The following is an 18528-nucleotide window of genomic DNA, read 5'->3' as shown; positions in this document are numbered from 1 at the left end:
AGAAGTTTTCTGTAGTCTTTACACTAGCCTGGAAGAATATGGCACAGCAGTTGCATCTTCTTGAACTTACACTTGAGAATACTACTAAGTGTTTTTATGGTTTTGTCTTGGATTTCTTCTTCCACTGTTTAAAAAAGGGAGGTGGGACAGGCTTCTGGTGGAGATTTAAGGATGCTTTTTTTTTTTATTGCTAGTGGGGCTTTTATCCAAAGTACAGCATCACTTTTCCTGTTCTCCTACTGCAATAATGAGATCAACAGCTGGCTCAAAGTAAGTCTTAACAAAATGAAAACATGAGTTCAGTAAGTCCCCAAACAATAGCAATGACTGTCTCATCAACCGTGGCAGAACTTCAGGAAACAGTGTTCTTGCTGCCATCACATATCACAGTGGCAACTGCTCTGTTTGCTGCACTTTGTTAGTTCCCTTGTTTGCCAGTAACCTGAAGGGTACATAGTGAACTACAATAATCCTTCTAATCTTGCCCCATAGTTTAGTGTAATAATTCTATGTTTTGAGGCTGAACTGGATGCATTTTTTCAAACACTTGCAAAACTTGGGCAGTCTGTGTTGTGATCAGCACAAGTTGCTGCTATTTAGCTATGGAGGATTTATACAAATGTTCAAGGTGCTACATCCAGCCCATATGTACTATCTTGTTGAAAGCTCCTGTGGTAGTTTTCAGTATCTTGCTGTCCTTCATGAAGGTGTTAAGAAGCAACATTAGTATGAGCAGGGTTTTTTCATGTTGCCAGACAAAACGTTGCCTGGTTTTCAGAGCTAGTTGAGCCTTCAAGGGCAAAATATAAGGTGTTTTTCCTGGTCACTTTCCAACAGCATTAGCTTTTGGGGAAAAAAGAAGCTCTCCATTAAAACTGTTTCAACTTTTGTAAGTTTTCCACATACCTTGCTCTTGAGTACCTGTGACACCTTAATTAAAAATTGATGAAGGGTTATACAGGCAAAGAACTGTGAAGGTGTGTTTCCAAACTACTGCATGCTTACATTCCGTGGCTGATTTTAATGCAAGAGTAAGAAGTTTTGTCCTTGTCTTTGTGAGAGTAACATCTAGTCCTTTCTGAGGGCATTTAAATGGCTGTGGTGGTTAACTAAAGATTTTTTTTTTTTTCCTCATGCTACTAGTTTCTGTAGCATCTATGCACATTTTGCATACAATGATAGCAAAATGCCTAGTGAAGTTCTGGAACTCTTGGGCTCTAGATCTTTATTTAAGAAGATTACAAAAAAACCCAGAAGTCTTCTTAAAATAGAAGTGTCAAATCATGATTGGAAGGAAACTTTTCTAGTGTTTGCTATGTATAATCAGCTGTGGATTTACATGGTTCTGGGAACAAGTCTTCTGGTTGGATCCTTTTGACAGGAGTGCTTGGTTCGCAGTTCTTAATGCTTGTCAAGCTGGACTTTCTGATCTGGGGAGTGTGGCTATCAAGATGTTCATAACAGTATGAAACTTGTTCTTTACCATAGCCAGGTCTGGAGCTTCTCATTGCTACTTAGGATTAGGACCAAAGCTGTAAACTGGGGTTTAGGGAAGAGCAGTAGCAACTGCCCAAACTGTGAAGGCAGTTTTAATAATACATAATACATTTAGTGTATAATACATTATATACACAAAATATATAATTTAATTATTATATAATATGCCATATAGTAAACATACTATTTAATGTAATAAAAACATTTTGTTATAATTAATATACTGTATTAGAATATATAATGCATATATAATGCAATATAATATATATAATATATATTATATAGAAATGTATATATTTTTATATTGGTTAGAGATTATGTATCAGCTTCAAACATAACTATTGTAATTCAGGGTACATATGACAAAGGTACAAAGCCTGTGGACAGGTGTTATCTGGAAGAACAGAAGGAAGGATGCCTACAGAAGCAAGAGTTGGGCTTTATATACTGATAGTGCCTGAGCTTGGTATGAAATCAAAGTTCAAGTTCTAGATTAATTGGGTACTCAGAGTGCCAGAAGTCAGAGATCGCATCTGCCTAGATGTGATTTGACTTAAACTTTTCTCCTGAACAGTATCCTGAATCACAGAATGGTTGAGATTGGAAGGGGCCTCTGGAGGTCATCTGGTCCAACCTCCCTGCTCAAACCAGGACACCTGGAGCTGGTTGCCTGGGACTATGTCCAGATGGCTTTTGAATGTCTTCAAGGAGGGAGACTCCACAATCTCCTTGGGAAACCTGTTCCAGTGCTTAGTCACCCTTAGAGTAAAAAAAGTGTTTCCTGATGTTCAGATGGAACCTCCTGTGCTTCAGCATGTGCTTGTTGCCTCTGGCCCTGTCACTGGGCACCACTGAGAAGAGCTTGGCTCTGTCCTCTTTGCACCCTCACTTCAGGTATTTATATACATTAATAAGATCCCCCCTTAACCTTCTTTTCTCCAGGCTGAACAGTTCCAGCCTTTCCTCATGGGAGAGATGCCCCAGTCCCTTAATCATCCTGGTGACCCTTCCTTGGACTCTCTCCAGTATAGTATGTCCATGTCTCTCTTGTACTGCAGAGCCCAGAACTGGACACAGTACTCCAGGTGTGGCCTCACCACTGCTGAGGAGATGGCAAAGATCACCTCCCTTGACCTGCTGGCAATGCTCCTTCTAATGCAGCCTAGGAGACTGTTGGCTGCCTTTGCTGGCTTATGTTTGCTTGGTGTCCAGCAGGACCCCCACGTCTTTTTCTGTTGAGCTGCTTTCCAGACGGGTGGCCCCCAGCATCTACTGGTGCCTCGGGTGGTTCCTCTCCAGGGGCAGGACTTGGTGCTTTTCCTTGTTGGTGCTTCATGAGGTTTCTGTCGGCCCTTAAAAGGGAGCTCGTCCCTGGGTGGGCTCGAACCACCAACCTTTCGGTTAACAGCCGAATGCGCTAACCGATTGCGCCACAGAGACTGATATGCAGTATTCTTCTTCAGAAGAGCTGAATTCCTGATTGTGTTCAGTAAGTGCAGATGGTGGTGGTTGTGTGTGTTGGACAGTGACAGACCAGTACTGCTGGCATGTTGCTGCAACAAACCTGAGGAGTTACTGTGTCAGAATATTGTAAGAGGTGGGGGCGGGGGGAAGAAATGCTATTACCTCCCGTGGGGTGTGAAAGGTGAGATTCTTTTGATTTGAAGAGGTAGCTATTCCTCACCGCTTCGCAAGCCCTCCTCTCCTTAGGGAGGTGTCATGTCATGCTAGGCCACCTGCTAGTATGTCAGAGGTGGGTTAATAGCACTGTTTCTCTAGCCAAAGCTACAGAAAGGCCCTGCAGTACCCATGTGCTTTTTGTGCTTGTGGCTGTAAGAAGTCTGAAAACCTGTGTGGCTGTGAATATTAATGCAATTAAAGCAAAACACAAGTATGCTTCAGAACATGGATTGAGAGACATCAGAGATGCTGACTGCGGAATTCTCACTGCATCTGGGAACTGGGTAATGAGATGATAGCTCTTGGGCAGGTCTTAATGAAGAGTGAAGATTTCATGGTGAAACTTGCATTTCTATTTTTTTAAGTTTCACAGGTGTACTACCTCAAAGAAAGGACTAATAACTTCAGTTTGTAGTGGGCATATGTATTTTCCACTGTCATTCAACAGCCAGGAAAAGATGGAGCCTTTCACTCTGTATGCCCTTGTGTATTGATGGAAACCAAAGGATATGAAATACTGAGAAACATGACAGGAGCTGAGTTCTGTTCAGCTAGTGAATCTGTACCTGTTTTATGTCTAGTTTCCTGACGGAAACTATGTGTTTTAATATCTTAGCCTTTTTTTGTTGTTCACTTGGTAAAGAAAATACAGCAAAATGTTGGCTTGAAAATGGTTGAATTGCTTTTAGAAGTTAGGAAGCTTAATCTCTGCAAGATTGCGCTTTGGAGTGCTGCTGACAATGTTGTTGGCAAAATGCTCCTGTAGCTGAACTGCGTAAGCATAGGAAGGTGTGTGGGTAATTGTTTTAGAAGGAGTTTGAGGAATTTTGTTTTGGAGGGATAGGAACTGGCAGGTGGGGAAAAAAAATGTATTTTCAGCAGTCACAGCAGCAGATATCCTCTCCTTGTACAGAGTCTGACAGAGATCAGCTTCCTTTCCCTTCCTCTGGTGTTTTACGCTGTACTGTAAGGCAGTCTATGCCACGTGCCTCAAAGCTGTGGAGCAGGTCTGTCCCACAGTGTGCGCTGGGGTCTTGCTCCACCGCCTGCTCCCCTCAGGAGCTAATGGGGATGGTACTCAGCTCCTGTCTGGCCTGCATGCCCTGGTGTCCTTCTGCTGGGATCCCTGGCACGAGGCAAAGGTACAGATCCAGGTTTCATCCTGAGCTGGAGGTGGAGGGTAGCTAGGCTGTATGGGCCTGGGAGCTAAAATGTCCTCATGGGTGGCAGAGTTTAAATGCAGCCATAAGGAACACAGGGAGGAGTCCAGAAAGTTGCAGGGCCGAAGTCGCTCAGTACAGGACCTTATGTTTTGTAGTGAAGTGTTAATTATGGTGTCTCAGACAGTTCCCAGCATAATCTGTTGGAGCACTGACAGGGCTCAAGCTTTGGCAATAATGTTTGAATTAACAAATTCTTGGTTTTCAAGACTACAGGCGTTACTCATACAGGCTTTTCTGTAACTTACAGTGTTTGAGTCAAAGTTTGTAGGAGAGGGAAGACTTACTAAATTAGCAGATCTAGTTGGAAGAGACAAGTGTGAAGGCACAGACGTCCTTTTCCAGGTCTGTGAAATGACTGCAATAATGTTGTTACCGCAGCATATTGCTGTTTCTTGGTGTGAACCAGAAGATACAACAGTACCCTTTTGTGTCAGGTCTAAATGCCTGTGCCTCCACATACATAAGTAGCAATCCAGATAGAAAGATGGTAGATGAGTAAGGGTGTGAAAAGCATCAATAGACTGTTAATGTAGCACAGACATGGGAGCTAGTTCAAGTACCAGTGGCAGTCTGGCTGAAGCAATGCAGAGCTCAATAGTTGAACATGCCCCTCCAGAAAACAAGCTGCTTCCTGGGTCTTCTCTGGTTTGGTGCCGCAGGGAGCATATTTGGGAATGGACCCGCTCCGGCTGTGAGGTTTGACTGTCTGACCTTGCTCCAGGGGCAGGAGCACCTTCCTACCACGCTATTTCTTTCTCCTAGGATTGCGTGCTAGCTGACAAATGGAATGAAGGAAACTTCTGTTGTTTCACAGGCAAATGTGATGAAATATGTTGGGCTGGCTAACAGATTTCTATGAACCGAGCCAGCAGGTGAATTGAACCCTGGGAATATCCTGCCTGCTTCTCTTCTCCCTTTAAATAGTAAGAAAAAAACATCTTTTGATCTTGTAATTTCCTTTTGCCTAGAGAGGAGAGGCAAACTGTGTGAGGCTGGAGCATTCCAAAAGAAGTGCAATGTTTCCAAAGAAGTTTCCCCTGTAAGTTGCAGATAGACAGTTGTGCTCCTCAAAATATCAGTAGCAGTCTTCTGAGCTTAGTGGAAATTATTTGCTATGTATTTCACAGCAGTAGTCAGAAGCAATAAAAGCATTGAAATGCATTTGCCATGCCCTCCAGAGAAGTCAAAATTATTTGACAGTATACAGATTGGAACATTTTATCGTACTAGCTTGAAGTCTGAATACATCCTTTGTTTGCAGACTTAGTCTGGGAAAACAGAGCAGGAAAGGACTTTAAGACACCATGGTAGTCTTTCTACCCTAAGAAAGGATCAAGTACACTCAAACCATTCATATATTTCAAGTATTCTTACAAGAAACCCAACAATGAAGATTTTATTGCCTCTGCAGACAACCTCTTCCACTGTTTTTGGAACCTTTAATAATGGAAAGCTTGTCCTTCTGTTTAACCTTTATTTCCTTTGCTGTAATGACAATGTGTTCCCTTAGCTGGGGCTTCTACTGAAACCTGTGTTTGTCAGGTGATGCCTATGTGCCTAACGGAACCAAGCTGAAGATTGTTTCATTTATGACATGTAAAATAAACAAGCAGTTGTGTTTCCTGCTGGACAGGAAAGCTGCTCATTGTAAAGTGATGCCTTTTCAATATTTTTTCTTTTTGGGTAATACAATACAGAACTAGTAAGGTAATCTCTCTCTGAGCCTGTACCTCTTTTTTCTAACATATCAGTGTCTGTGGAAATGAACCATATCAAAAAGCTTAAACCCAGCAATAGACTTGGTTCTTGGTGTGGCTCTGAGGAAAGCAGCTTAACTACTCTGTGTCTCTCTATTTTGTATACAGGAAAACACCTCTAAGGCTTTTTTTGTTCACTAAAACATGAGTTTTTTAGTTTAATGACCCTGTGGTAGTCCACATATTTCAGAATGTCTACTTGGAGTTTTGTCTCCTAGCTGAGTCCTAAAAAGCTGCGGTATTGTTAGTAGCCACTCCTGAGCTGAGGCAAATCCTTGGGGATGATCAGCCCCTGTTGCGCCCTGCTGCAGTGCAGCAGGAATCAAGTCAGGGGACTTGGAAATGCATGAAAACATGTTAAGGGAAAACAAATGCTGAAGAGCCCCTAATTTTTCTGGCAGATGGTGTTTGAGTGTTTTTTCTATCTATAGGTAAATCATAATTGAGAATTGTTTCAGTTCAGTTATTTAAATTCATGTTTTCTCCTTTGCTCTGTGCTTATGCTTCTGTCTTGACCCAGGCCTGTGCTTGACGGCTCTGCACGCTTTCCTGCGCGTTTAGCCTTGGCAGCGCTCTGCGGTTGAAATCTTTTAGAGTGGCTGCTATTAATATGTTAGTGACCACATGTAAGTAATTAACATTAGTGTGGTTTCCCTATACTTAGTGGAAAGTTCTAAGTCTAATGTTAACTTAGTAATAAAAGGAGATTAGATTGGAAATATTTTAGGGATGTTCAGTCTTACAGGCATGGCTGAAATTGGGAAGGGGAGAAATTACATGGCACTGAGACAGCAACATAGTTTAATGGCAGCTTATCCTAAAGAATTCCATGATATTTTGTAATTACTTGCAAACACTCACTGTCTGCATTGCAAGAAGGATTACTTTGATATCTCTAAGAGGAACTATTAAATAAAGCAGTTGCTATGTATCAGCAAGGGGTTACGTATCTTCTGAAAGTTTTGCTGCTCAAATCATGCTCTAGAAACGTGCACCGTGTTGAAGAACTGTGCTGTCTGCTCCTGTAGAGCTTAGAAATCCATCCTGCACTGTCAGAGCAATCAGTGATAGGAGAGGGGCTGGAAAAGTGCTCTGCAGCTTGAGCTACACCTGTAGTGTGGGCAAAGTCTTCTGCGACTATCCTTGCGAGTAGCATACACTCTTTATCCCCCTTGATCCCTAGATATTTTTATGGCATAACCAATACAGGGAAGTGAGGGAGCAAATTAGGAAGGGGTGGGGGAAATGAAGAAGTAGGCCTATGAATGTTGAAGATAGGGTCTGCTCCTTTCTGTCTCCCCTAGCCCCAAAACTGCTTGCCAGACAGATTGGCATAAGGGACTATGGACGTCTTTAGGACTATGCCATTGTTCAAGTGCATGTGAGCATTGTATGAAAAATGATACCTAATCATGTATAAAATAACTTTAAGCTGTGAGAGTTTGTGTGTGTTCTTGTGCTCTGTAACCTCTGCCTCCCTTTCAGACTCTCCTGTAGGCTTTGCAAGAGTTAGAGGAGTTTGCCACCAAGCAGAACTCTTTCCTCCAGAGCTTTTATCTTTAAAACGACCTATTGAAAAATCCCCTCTTTGCCCATGCACAACTGATTTTTATGAAGTCCTGTCAAATCTCCTAATCCCATTCTGGTCTTTTGGTGCAATTTACTTTATCCCAAAACCCAGCTCTCCAAATTTGCCAAAGAAAACACCAGGCACTATAGAAAGACCATTTTAAATAAAGCTGTTTGGAGGAGCCTGTTAGGAAAGTAAAAAGGTAAAAGAAAAAAAAAAGACAAAAGGCAATGTGTTTTTTCATATCTTAAATGTATGTTAAAAAAATCTTTTATGCTCTGATTAGAGACTAAGTGGACCCTTGAGACCACAATCTCTTTCCTTACTGAAATTTTATCTCTCTCAGTTAATAAGGGGCCATGAAAATGCTGGAATTTTTATTCAAAGACCAATGTGAATGATTTAATAAGATATTTGGAGCCATAACTAAGAAATGTTGCTAAATGAGATTTTGCAAGCTGATATGAGAGAAAGAAGATAGTATATTTGTCTTGGGCACCTGCAGCTATCCATTAACATAGCACGTGAGCTCTCTGCAACCGTTGGCCCTCTGGAGTGCTTTGAGATAGGCTTGCTGAGTCACTGCAAGGTGGGTCTTGATTTCTGTAGAAGCATTTAGGTGGCAAACTCCCCTTAAGTATTCAGGCATAAATTATTTGTGTAAAATCCCACAAGGAGACAGAAACCCACAGCCTGAACTAATATGCCTGAGTTCCCACCTACTGTCCTTGACCCCAGCCAGTTCTTTTCCCCTAGTACAATAGTCATAGCTTTCTCGTAGTAGTTCAGTGATGCTATATATCACTGGGAGTATGGGGAAATAGGGATTATGGCCTGACCTAAGAGCCATTAGTTTGTGTACCTAAGGCTGGCTGTGCACTGTTGCTTGAGCACTATGGCTTTGGGTAAGAGAGAGGATGCAGTTATGCCTCCTCTGGATTAGAACAGATTTCAGTTACAGTTTTGCTCTTGGAAAGAAAGATGTAGAAAGAATGTGCTGGATGTATGTGCTCTTTCAATGGACTCATCTTACCAAATGATCCTGATGTCTCTGTAGGGTTTCTTTGCCCTTCTTCTCAACAGTCTGTCAAAGTTTGTATTTTTTTTTTTTTTGTTTTACTGTTACTAGCAGTGACTTACAATTTTTACAAACTCTTGATGAAAATGGAGTGCCCGCAGTGTCGTGCCTGCATTACTGTCCGAGGTTCCTGGCTGACATTTACCTTGTGAGTAATGCCAGTTTAATCTATTGAGCATGGGGCTTACAGATGCCATGTAGTGTGCGTGTTTTCTTTATAATATCTGATCATGACGTGTCAAACTCTGAAAAACCTGCATCATTTTCCTTACTGCTTACTTTGTGTTTGCCCCAAAGAAGGAAAGCAGATTTTCCTGATGAGACCCATTTCCAATAAATGGTGTTTAAAAATGTTTAATTCTGCCAGCTGTTCTACCCTCTGGCCAATCTCATTTGAAGACTTACGCTCTTGTATCGTCTCATGTTGCCATTTGTCTCACACCTAACCTGTTTTGTGCAGTTACATGGAGCTCTGGAGGCTATAAAAGCCCTTAGCAACCTTTTCAGTCCCTGGTGTAGTTCTGCTCTCTGGTCCATGCCTCCTAGCAGCACAGTGATTAAAATATGCTTTCATTCTTTATTAATGGCATATTGTATCATCTTTTTACTGCATTTTCTGGGATTAATGTCTGTATAGCTCCAGATCTTCCTACTTGCTTTTCTGGATACTGATACAGCACCATAACTTCTCTACTTTGTGGAATTTCAGTGGAATTCAGTATTTATTAGACATAGCTATCAAATGACTAGACATCTCCTCAGTTAGTTCTCGTAGGGTTCTTGGATGCAAGTTACCTAAATCTAGCTAATATCACTTAAAAATCTAGGTACTAAGAGCTATTTATTCTCAGTAAGGATTCTTTAACATTTTCCCTAATTATCATCGGATTGGAAACTCTTTCATGGAGAGGAGGAAAATGAGGAGCTGAGGCCAGGTTAGACAAAAGGAAGTAAGTGGTTGACCAGTGATTGTATTCTACCCCTTGGTGCTAGCTCCAGAAGGGCTGGTGAGCTTGGCCTGGCTGGTAGCGGATCAGTGTTAGCTGCCGCAGGAGGTGAGGAGGACACTTGGCTTCTCTCATGCATTTATCCTGATTCTCGTGCTGATCATACTCATTCCAAAAATGTTTTTGATTTAAGTGTTCAAGTTGAATATTGTGTCCTAGGTTACAACAAGAGTTGTGAAATTGCAGGAGTCCTACATTCACACAAATACAGTGTTTGTCGCCTTGCTGACCACTCTCATCTCACAGGCAGTCCTTGTCTGAAATCTTGCATTTCTATCATGCAGTAACATGGAAGCTTGTGGAGAGATTCCCCTTTCAGATCAAAGGCAAAATCTCCCAGCAAAGCTCTGTGACATGCTGCAAATGCAGCTCTTTGTGCCTTACACATGGAGAAATTGAACCCTTGTGTACATGTTGGCTTCAGGCTTAAGCTGGCATATTTTTATTTATCTTAGTAAGCATGTTAAAAATCACACCTTTAGTTAAACTGGTTCAAGCTGGCCACATAGAGAAGGCCAGAGATGGAGCGCACAGAATGACTGCCGTAAGACTGGGCAAAAATGATGACTCTATCGTGCAGTGGCTGAATGGCTCCAGCTGGCTTTTGTTGTATCATACAAGAAACCTCTGTCTGAGGCAGTGTCAGGATTAACAGCCTGGCTGGCTTGTTCCCTTTCCCAGTACGCTACTCCGTCTGACTGCCTGGATCCTTTGAAAATTACTGTAAAATCATAGGTGAGAAAGTAACTTGCACTAAGAATAACTTGCCACAATAGGCAGATCTTTGAAATGCAAGGAAATTTTTTTAAATAAAAGTTATTAATCACAGAGCAAACCAAGTGAGATGAAGAAAAGCAGCAAGGGAGGAAGAGCAGAATTGGTTTTGGACCAAATGCTTTTCAGAGTCTCTTCCATAAGATGGCAGCAGCTTCTTTTGTGAACTGGACTGGGAGACTGATGTGAAAGGGTATCTGCTGGAAGCCCTACAGAACAGGCATTCAGTCTTCATAGGCTTTATCTCTATTTGCTTGGTACACATGCCTTATAATTGTCCCAGTATAGATCAGCTGGGAGCCTTACTTTATGTGCTAAACCATTTTCTGTTGTTTGGTACCGTGGTGATTTTAATTTATTTTTTCTAAATACAGGCACAGATGCTAAGAGGCAAACTCCACAAGAGAGTTGTTAGTATCAAATGACACTTTTGCATTCCCAGGGGTTGAGTGTGCAGGATGCAGGGAGAGTGACAGGGTGGTTTGGCCTATTTTGGATTTTTTTAAGTGTTTCACTTTGTGTCGTTATTTTGTTAATAACTGCCTAAAAACTGTCTAAAGCAATTTGAGCTCTGTGAGCAGAAGAGGTAGCAAAACAGTTGGGATTTTCTCTTCTCAAAAAAATGGAGATCTGTTTCATGACACTGAACTGTTTCTGTGGAATCAAACACTCATTTTCTTTTGAAGAGGGAGATTGTGGAGAGAGGGAATTCTTTTTTTTTGTTGTTGTCGTTTTTGCCTAACGAAGTGGTGGCAGGAAAAATATTTGAGGGGAACTATTTTCTGAAGTCTTCTGACAAAGGATTTTATATTTCAGCTATTTTCACTTTCCCTTCTAAGTGTTTTCCATATTTTCAGTGACACCCACAGTGGTGTGTACAATATGTTTATGCAGTTTGACTGTCTCCTATTCTTTGATGCATTTTTCTTTGCAGGTGAGTGTCAGACACTTCTCCCATTAGTACCAAATATTTAATAGTCATAAACTGCTCTGATATCCTCTAACAGCAGATTCTGTTTGAGTGCAAATTATGAATCATTTTCTCAGTGTTTGTGCTTATTCTGAATAGCTGGATAGCATGGGAGGAGCTAAAAGCAGCCTATTCTTGGCTGTCCCTGGTGCTTACGCTTACTGGCTAATGTTAGTCATCTGTTTTTGTTTCCTGTGGCCCATTAGTATCCAATCCATCAAGTGCACAGGAGTCACAGTAACAAAGCTGTAAACTTGAAGAGTGGGAGGAATAAGGCTTTGTGGTATTTGACTACCATTCATTTTTAAATTAAACTGTTCAACTTCTGTGATTCTGACTTCTGTGTGTTGATGGACCGTTGCAGTACAGCCCAAACGGGGTCCATCAAAAGCTGGTTCTGACGTTGCTCCTCTGTCCTCCAATTCAAATTCCATCTTGGTGAGGACCCCAGGGCTGGATCTCGTCTGGAAGTGAATGGGCCAAACACAGCAAGTGTGAGTGGTTTTCACAGGCACGCTGGGAAAGAGATGTACCCAAATTACTGATGACAGGAGTCTGATAGTTTTAATCCCGGAGGAGAATTTGGGGGTTTAGAGGCTGAGAGTATTTCTCTCTTAACTATTGGACCTGCTTTTCTACTGAAAACAGCAGCTGAGATGGGTTGCTTTAGCCCCTTTTCCTTTCTCTGAATTGTGCCCCAACTTCAACTAGGAAAAGAAGGACTTTCAGCTCTCTAATTTTGGCCAGTGGCGAAGTTTAAAGTCTTCGAAGAAGTTATGCTTGGCAAGAAATGCAGTATTTTAAGGGGTCATTTCATTGTTACTAGTGTGCAGTGTGTGTGCTGCCTGATTTATACCAAGGAGACTCCTGGAATGTGTGTCCTGGTGACTTCTTTCTTTCTTTCTGATTAACTTTAAAGAAATAAAAAGAGAGATGAAAGCAAGTTGTTTTAATAACATTTAAAATGTTTTAGTTATTCTAGAAAGGTTCAAATTCTTTCCAAGAGCCCACTTTCTTCCCTTTTCAGAATGGAGGCTTTTTCACCTCAAATTATTTGTATTGTGATAGCATCCAGACACTCTGGGCAGGGTGGCTCCAGAGGGCTTGGGGAAACAAATTGGGTGAAATGAAAAGTAAATGAGAGCAGTTCAGAGCATATGGGGAACACTGGGTGTGCAAAGCTGGCTTGCGGCACTGCGTGCAGGAACAGATCAACAAAGGGCTGGAGCCTGGATGGGGAGGACCGAGTTCAAAGTAAAGAGCCCGGTTTATTCAGTTTAGGTGGAGTGGATGAAGCTGAGAGGGATGGCCCGACATCTAGCTGAGTGTTAGCCTAAGGATGAGGCTTTCCATGACCACATAAAGTGCTTTTGTTTTTCTTTTGTGCAATGTTTTGTTACGGAACAAGTTAATGGCAATAATTTTGGTTAGTAACTAATTCCTTGGAGCAAATGGCTTTAAGTCAATTGTGTATCAGATGTTGCCACATATTACTTTGTTTTGGTGTTTAGCCACAAATAACTCATGACAATATTTTTGTATTATAATACACCATAATTTACTTCTAGCCAGCATGTAATTCCTAAGAGACAGAGTGGCATTTAGCCTATACATTCTTTGGTCCGCTCTATATTGAATCCAACACAATGGGTGCAGCTGAATGATTTAATGTCATCCTGAAAGAATTCACACAGGCTGCTGAAAAAGAAAACAGGCCATGGAAATAAATTGTAACTCAATGTGTTCTTAAATATAGGGCTACAATGAGCACAGAGGTTGTATAATGCTGTCCCCCGCTGAACTTTTTCAACAGTCCTGGAGCCTTACCCGCCTGTGGTATAAGAAAAAAAAGGCATCCTGTAGGGTAAATTCCACTAACCAGTAAATTCTGTGAAATGCTCCATTCATGTCAGACAGGTGGAAGTTCAGGATTCCAGGACAGTTCAGGAGAAATACGAGATTCATACCAAGCATGAAGGTATTCTGTTTATTGACATACTGGTTTAAGTAAGAGTGAGAAATCCAAGAAATCTGCTAAAATCTCCCTACTAGGTGGAGGTAACTTGGGGAGTTTTCAAGTCTGCCGTGTATCAAAACAAACAGTTTGCTAGTTCACTGAGTGTTCATGGGCTGGGGGAAAAAAGCAGCTGTGGAGCTGATCAATAGCTTTTGTATAGGTTGGCTTGCAGTGGTATATGCCAGAGCTGGCACTTGGTACAAATATAACTGTTCCTGTGGCAAGATCCTGAGACAACACTAGCACTAGGTGCTGGCTTGCATTACAGCCAAATCAATAGAAATTTAGCATTTCCTTTGATAAACCCAATTATCTGCTGGACCACATAAAGGGTTGATGCTTGTTTCATTAGGCTAGAGAAATAGCTTACACGGTCACCCCTGACTTGCACCACTTTTAGCAAACAGACTTTGTTTTGATTTCAGAGGGGTTGTGTTTTAAAATTGTCAGTTTTCAGCTCGGAAAGGCTATTTACCTTTTATATACTGGAGAAACCATGTGATTCCTTGCATTAGGATGTTCATTAATTCTGCTCTGTTTTAACTATGTCAGAAACCTACTAAAAAGGGTTCAGAAAATTTCCATGCCAGATATTTCAGTGTACTTTAGACAATTTATTTTACTCTACTTCTAGCTTGTTTTATTTAAAATTATACTTGAATGCTTTCCTGAACGTGGGCCTAAATAAATCATTTTTATTTAAAAAACAATGGAAGTAACTTCACCCAATACTCAAAGGATATCACTGAGCAAGTGTAATGCTTGCTATATGGCTTCATATGCTGCTCTTGAAATAGTACCTACAGCAACAGTAAATCAGATTTTTTTTTTTTTTTTTTTTTTTTTTGGTACAGTTGTCCCCAGTGCTGCAATAGGATCTGCCAGTTAGGAAGCTTACAGCCCCTGAATCCCACTGAACTCCGGGGGGCTTCGTGTGAGCTTGAGGATCTGTGCTGGGGTGAATTTTGTGGCAAAGTGGAGGCTGTGGTGTTGAAAAGGCAGTGACAAGATAGCGTTCAGAAAATGAGGGTCCTCTTGTAGCATCTCCTGCCCAGGGAATGATGTCTTTATGGCTGCAAGGGTTTAAGCAGCTTGCTATTTATTAGCCTTCTAGTATTTAGTTAAAAGTGGACTAAAGAGACAAAACACAAACAGAAGTTTTCCTTACCCCGGTGCGTTAGTATGCACTGATGCCGTTCTCCAAGAAGTGCCCGTTCTTGGAGAAACCGGTATCAATAAATTACATACCGGTAAGAAGCCAATTTATGTACCAGAAATTACTACATGTGTTACATAATTAGAATACCTGCCCCGACTTCTGAAACCTATCGCTGCTGGGCCTGCTTTTAATCTAGCATCGTCTCTTCAGCTTATGAGATGAAATGTAGCTGGGGAGCGTTATGAGAACCAGATGGAGAGCCTGGCTGGAGGGCTGGCGGGGATGGAGACTACCTTGGCCTGCTCCGAGCCAAGCGTACTGTGTACCTTTGAATGATACCTTAATCCATGATAAAGACAGACAGCTCACTTTTCCAAAATCAAAACCATATTCATCAATGGTAGCCTCTTTCCAACACGGCACAGGCTACTGCTCAGAGAGATGCAGTCTGGAACAGCTTGATACAGGCAGAACTAGATGGCTACACATGGATAAGATAAAATCATTCAGCTACCTAATAAATAAATTTGAAAGATGTTCTAAGATGATACAAATTCAAGTACTAACTTGATTTATTATCCCAGGGGGATGTTTGCTCCACCTTTCAGTCACTGAATCCTGATTTATGGTACATGTTTTTAGGCTTGATTTTTTTTTTTTTTTTAAGGAAGAAAGCCTTTAAAATATAGCTGGTTGACCTAGCTCTCTCTGCCCAGCTAGCTTCATGCTGCTTAAATTAATACAACTCCTTCAAAAATGTAGTTGAATGGATGGGTTTTTAAGTCAGCAAGGATTCAGTTTTGGTAACTAAATGTTATTCCTACATGGTAAAATACCAGTAGAAGTAAAGTCAATAAACTCTAAAGGCAAATATATTAAAGAATTCTTATGCATCATGATTTTCCTCTTGCCATCGAGGGAAAAGATTGTATTTTATACAGGAACTGAGATGTTTCCCTTTCTGTAGTCCTGTGTGGATTTAACTAAAGCAGCAACTAAGAGAAACAAGAGTTTCATAAAGAAAGCCTTGTTGATAATTATAGAGTGGTTGTAAGCGTACGTTCATAGCCTTTATTTTTCTTGTTCAGAACTTTATTATGGATCTTTAAGTTTCAAATGACTCTTGATACTTTGCATGTGTGAGAGATTTTAGGTAAATAAACATAACTTATTATTTTGGGACAATACTTCAAATATATATTTTAAAGGGTGTGTTCTTTGTTTGACCACATATGACACTTATAAATCTATAAGCTAACTATTCTAAACCAGATTATCAGATTGTAAATAGGATAGGATGGAGCTAGAGGGAGAAATAAATACTGTTTCTAGTTAAGAGTTCTAGTTCTAGCAAATCGCCCTTACATTAAGCACGTATAAATTATGTATTGGTTGTTCAAAGTTTTCATCATGGTCAGAGTTAGAAAAATTAACCATAAAAATGTCGTGTTCATTTGCCAAATCACAGGCTATATTTATGTTTGCAGAAAAGTAAGAATCTTTGACAGCTGCCTTTTGAACAATCTGTTGTGGTTTTTTTATCATCTGCATATTGAATCAGTAGAAATTGGTTGAGGAAAATGTGAAACTTAGTTTACGAAGTTCTGTCTACAAAGATAAAATATCTTTTTGGCTAGGATTTTGCCTGTTGCTTTTTTAATACCTCTTGAACTCCAATGGTGTCATTTTTATAACGTAGCCCTGCACGCGTGAACAATTTCGTGGTAGTAGTAACCTTCAAACATAAGGCATTCATTGATCTGGAAGAACAACTTTAATCTATGCAACCTCTTTTCTTTCCAGGTAATATTCTCCTTGGTAAGCAATTTGTATTAAACCCACAGTGTCCTCAACACCAAGAATATGACTGAGGCAAGCCTGTACTCTGTTATATACCATAGCGTTTGAACTGTTGTGCGTGTTGGTGAATTATTTTCACAAACTATTGATTCAAAAGGCTGTGGACTTCAGAACAGCATGTTTTGAAACTCTGAAGGCTTAACAAAAGACTCTCAATCCGCCAGAAGAGTGTAATCTTATGGGCACAGTTTGCAGTGCTGCTGCTTACAGCATTTGAGGGATATCCAGATATAAGCTCCATAGATTTCTCTTTGCTGTAATTTATTATGTCCACTTTTTGCTGGAACTGGTAGCAAAATTAATCATAATAGTCCTTTTTTTTTTTTTTTAATATTTCAAAGTTTAAAATTTCAGAGAGCCAGGCCGTAAGCTGTATTCCCTCTGTTTTGAACTGGTAGTATCTACATTTGCATATGACACCATGCTTTTCTCTGATTTATTCTTTCAGTCAAGGAAGGAGAAAAACATTCAAAGCCTGTTGTAAGTTACGACAAATACAATTACTGATTTCTTACATGCTGAAAAGCCAAGAACCCATAGTCTGGCTGGTTCAGATTTGTTCTCTCCAAAGGTGTTATGCTTCTCCTTATTCATGCTTTATTTGGGACTCCAGCCGTTCAAATGATGTTATCCTACTAGTATATACAATGCATTTATTTTATTGCACATACTTACTGTGTTATTTAATGCCACCCAGATTTTTCAAGGTGGCTTAGAGTATAAGTAAAAGGGCAGTGTCAACTATTAACATCTACAACTTAAACCAGACCTGGTACAGTAAAGGGAAAAACATTAATCACAAGATGCTTGAGTGCCAGCAGTGGAACTTGCCCTTGCATGGTAAGACAAATCATATGGGCTGATACAGCTTTGTTTTGGTCTGACTTCTCGGTATGCCTTGAGCAGCAGGTGGCCTTCTGGTAATGCTGCACCGAGGAAGGTGGTGGCAGAGCACCTCTGGAAAGGTGGCTGAGACCCAAACCAGGTGGTGGACAGAAGGGAGAGAGGGAGGGATGATGCCCTGTGACAGAAGATCCACCAAGGCACAGTCTTGGGAGTAAGTTACGCTTAAACCTGAAGCAGTGCAGAAAGGGGAGCTGTGAATGCCATCGGATGTGCAGGCTCGCAGGGCCAGAGCTAAAATCGATCTAATTTTTTATTTGTAGCTGCGCTGCCTGTGCCTCAAAGGGATGTTTTGCATGGCTTAAGGCACTGCTGAAAGCAGGAGATGGTGAGGACGTTGGTGAGTTAACAGTCTCCTCTGAGTCTGAATCAATGTTCTCTGCCTTTCATTTGCTTCATATACAATATATTTCAGTGTGAAGAGCCCAGCTAGAGTGAATTGTTCCACAAAGAAGAAAGCTAAGCTTTTCACCATCTAATCAATATTTCCTGAAGAGGTGCCAATGTCTACTGAGCAGAATTATGATCTTTCTTCCATAAATCATGTCATTTCTGACCCTAAACCTTCCCTGCCCAGATGTCCTCTCCTGACAAGTGACATTTAGAACAGGAATATTAGCATTTAGCACAAGGACAGGGTGTGCTACAAAGCACATACTTGCGTGCTCTGCAGATAATCTCTGAGTTACTCATGATGATGGTTTTTGGGAAATGCAGAATGCCTCACTACATATGCCAGATTCCTGGATTTTGACCAAGAGGGTATTATAAATAATAAACATCAGTATCATTGCCATCCGCTGTAGCTAACTACCATCTTGGATGCAGATTAGTTTGTGCACTTGTATTGCACACGGACATATACAAAGTCTAGATTTCTCTTGAAAAAGCTTGGTGTTTTGGTAACTAACTAAATGAATAAACATATAATCTTTCAGGAGCTGGCAGAACAGCATCTAGTTCTCGTTACCCTCTTTGTTTCTCTCCACCCTTTGGCTCTCGCCATAATTGAAGACAACTGCTCTGGCCACTC

The 18528-nt window shown here is 40.9% G+C and overlaps 1 non-coding gene across 1 annotated transcript; it reads right to left on the bottom strand.

The window, feature by feature from the left end:
- Positions 1 to 2863: 2863 nt before the first annotated feature.
- TRNAN-GUU (transfer RNA asparagine (anticodon GUU)) lies at positions 2864 to 2937 on the bottom strand. The gene has a single exon. It is a non-coding gene; the product is annotated as a tRNA-Asn (tRNA).
- Positions 2938 to 18528: the final 15591 nt, after the last annotated feature.

This window comes from Mycteria americana, chromosome 2 (assembly GCF_035582795.1).
Source record: "Mycteria americana isolate JAX WOST 10 ecotype Jacksonville Zoo and Gardens chromosome 2, USCA_MyAme_1.0, whole genome shotgun sequence".
Classification (NCBI taxonomy): domain Eukaryota; kingdom Metazoa; phylum Chordata; class Aves; order Ciconiiformes; family Ciconiidae; genus Mycteria; species Mycteria americana.
Note: the sequence above shows the minus strand (reverse complement) of the source record. Positions and strands in the feature narration are given on the sequence as shown.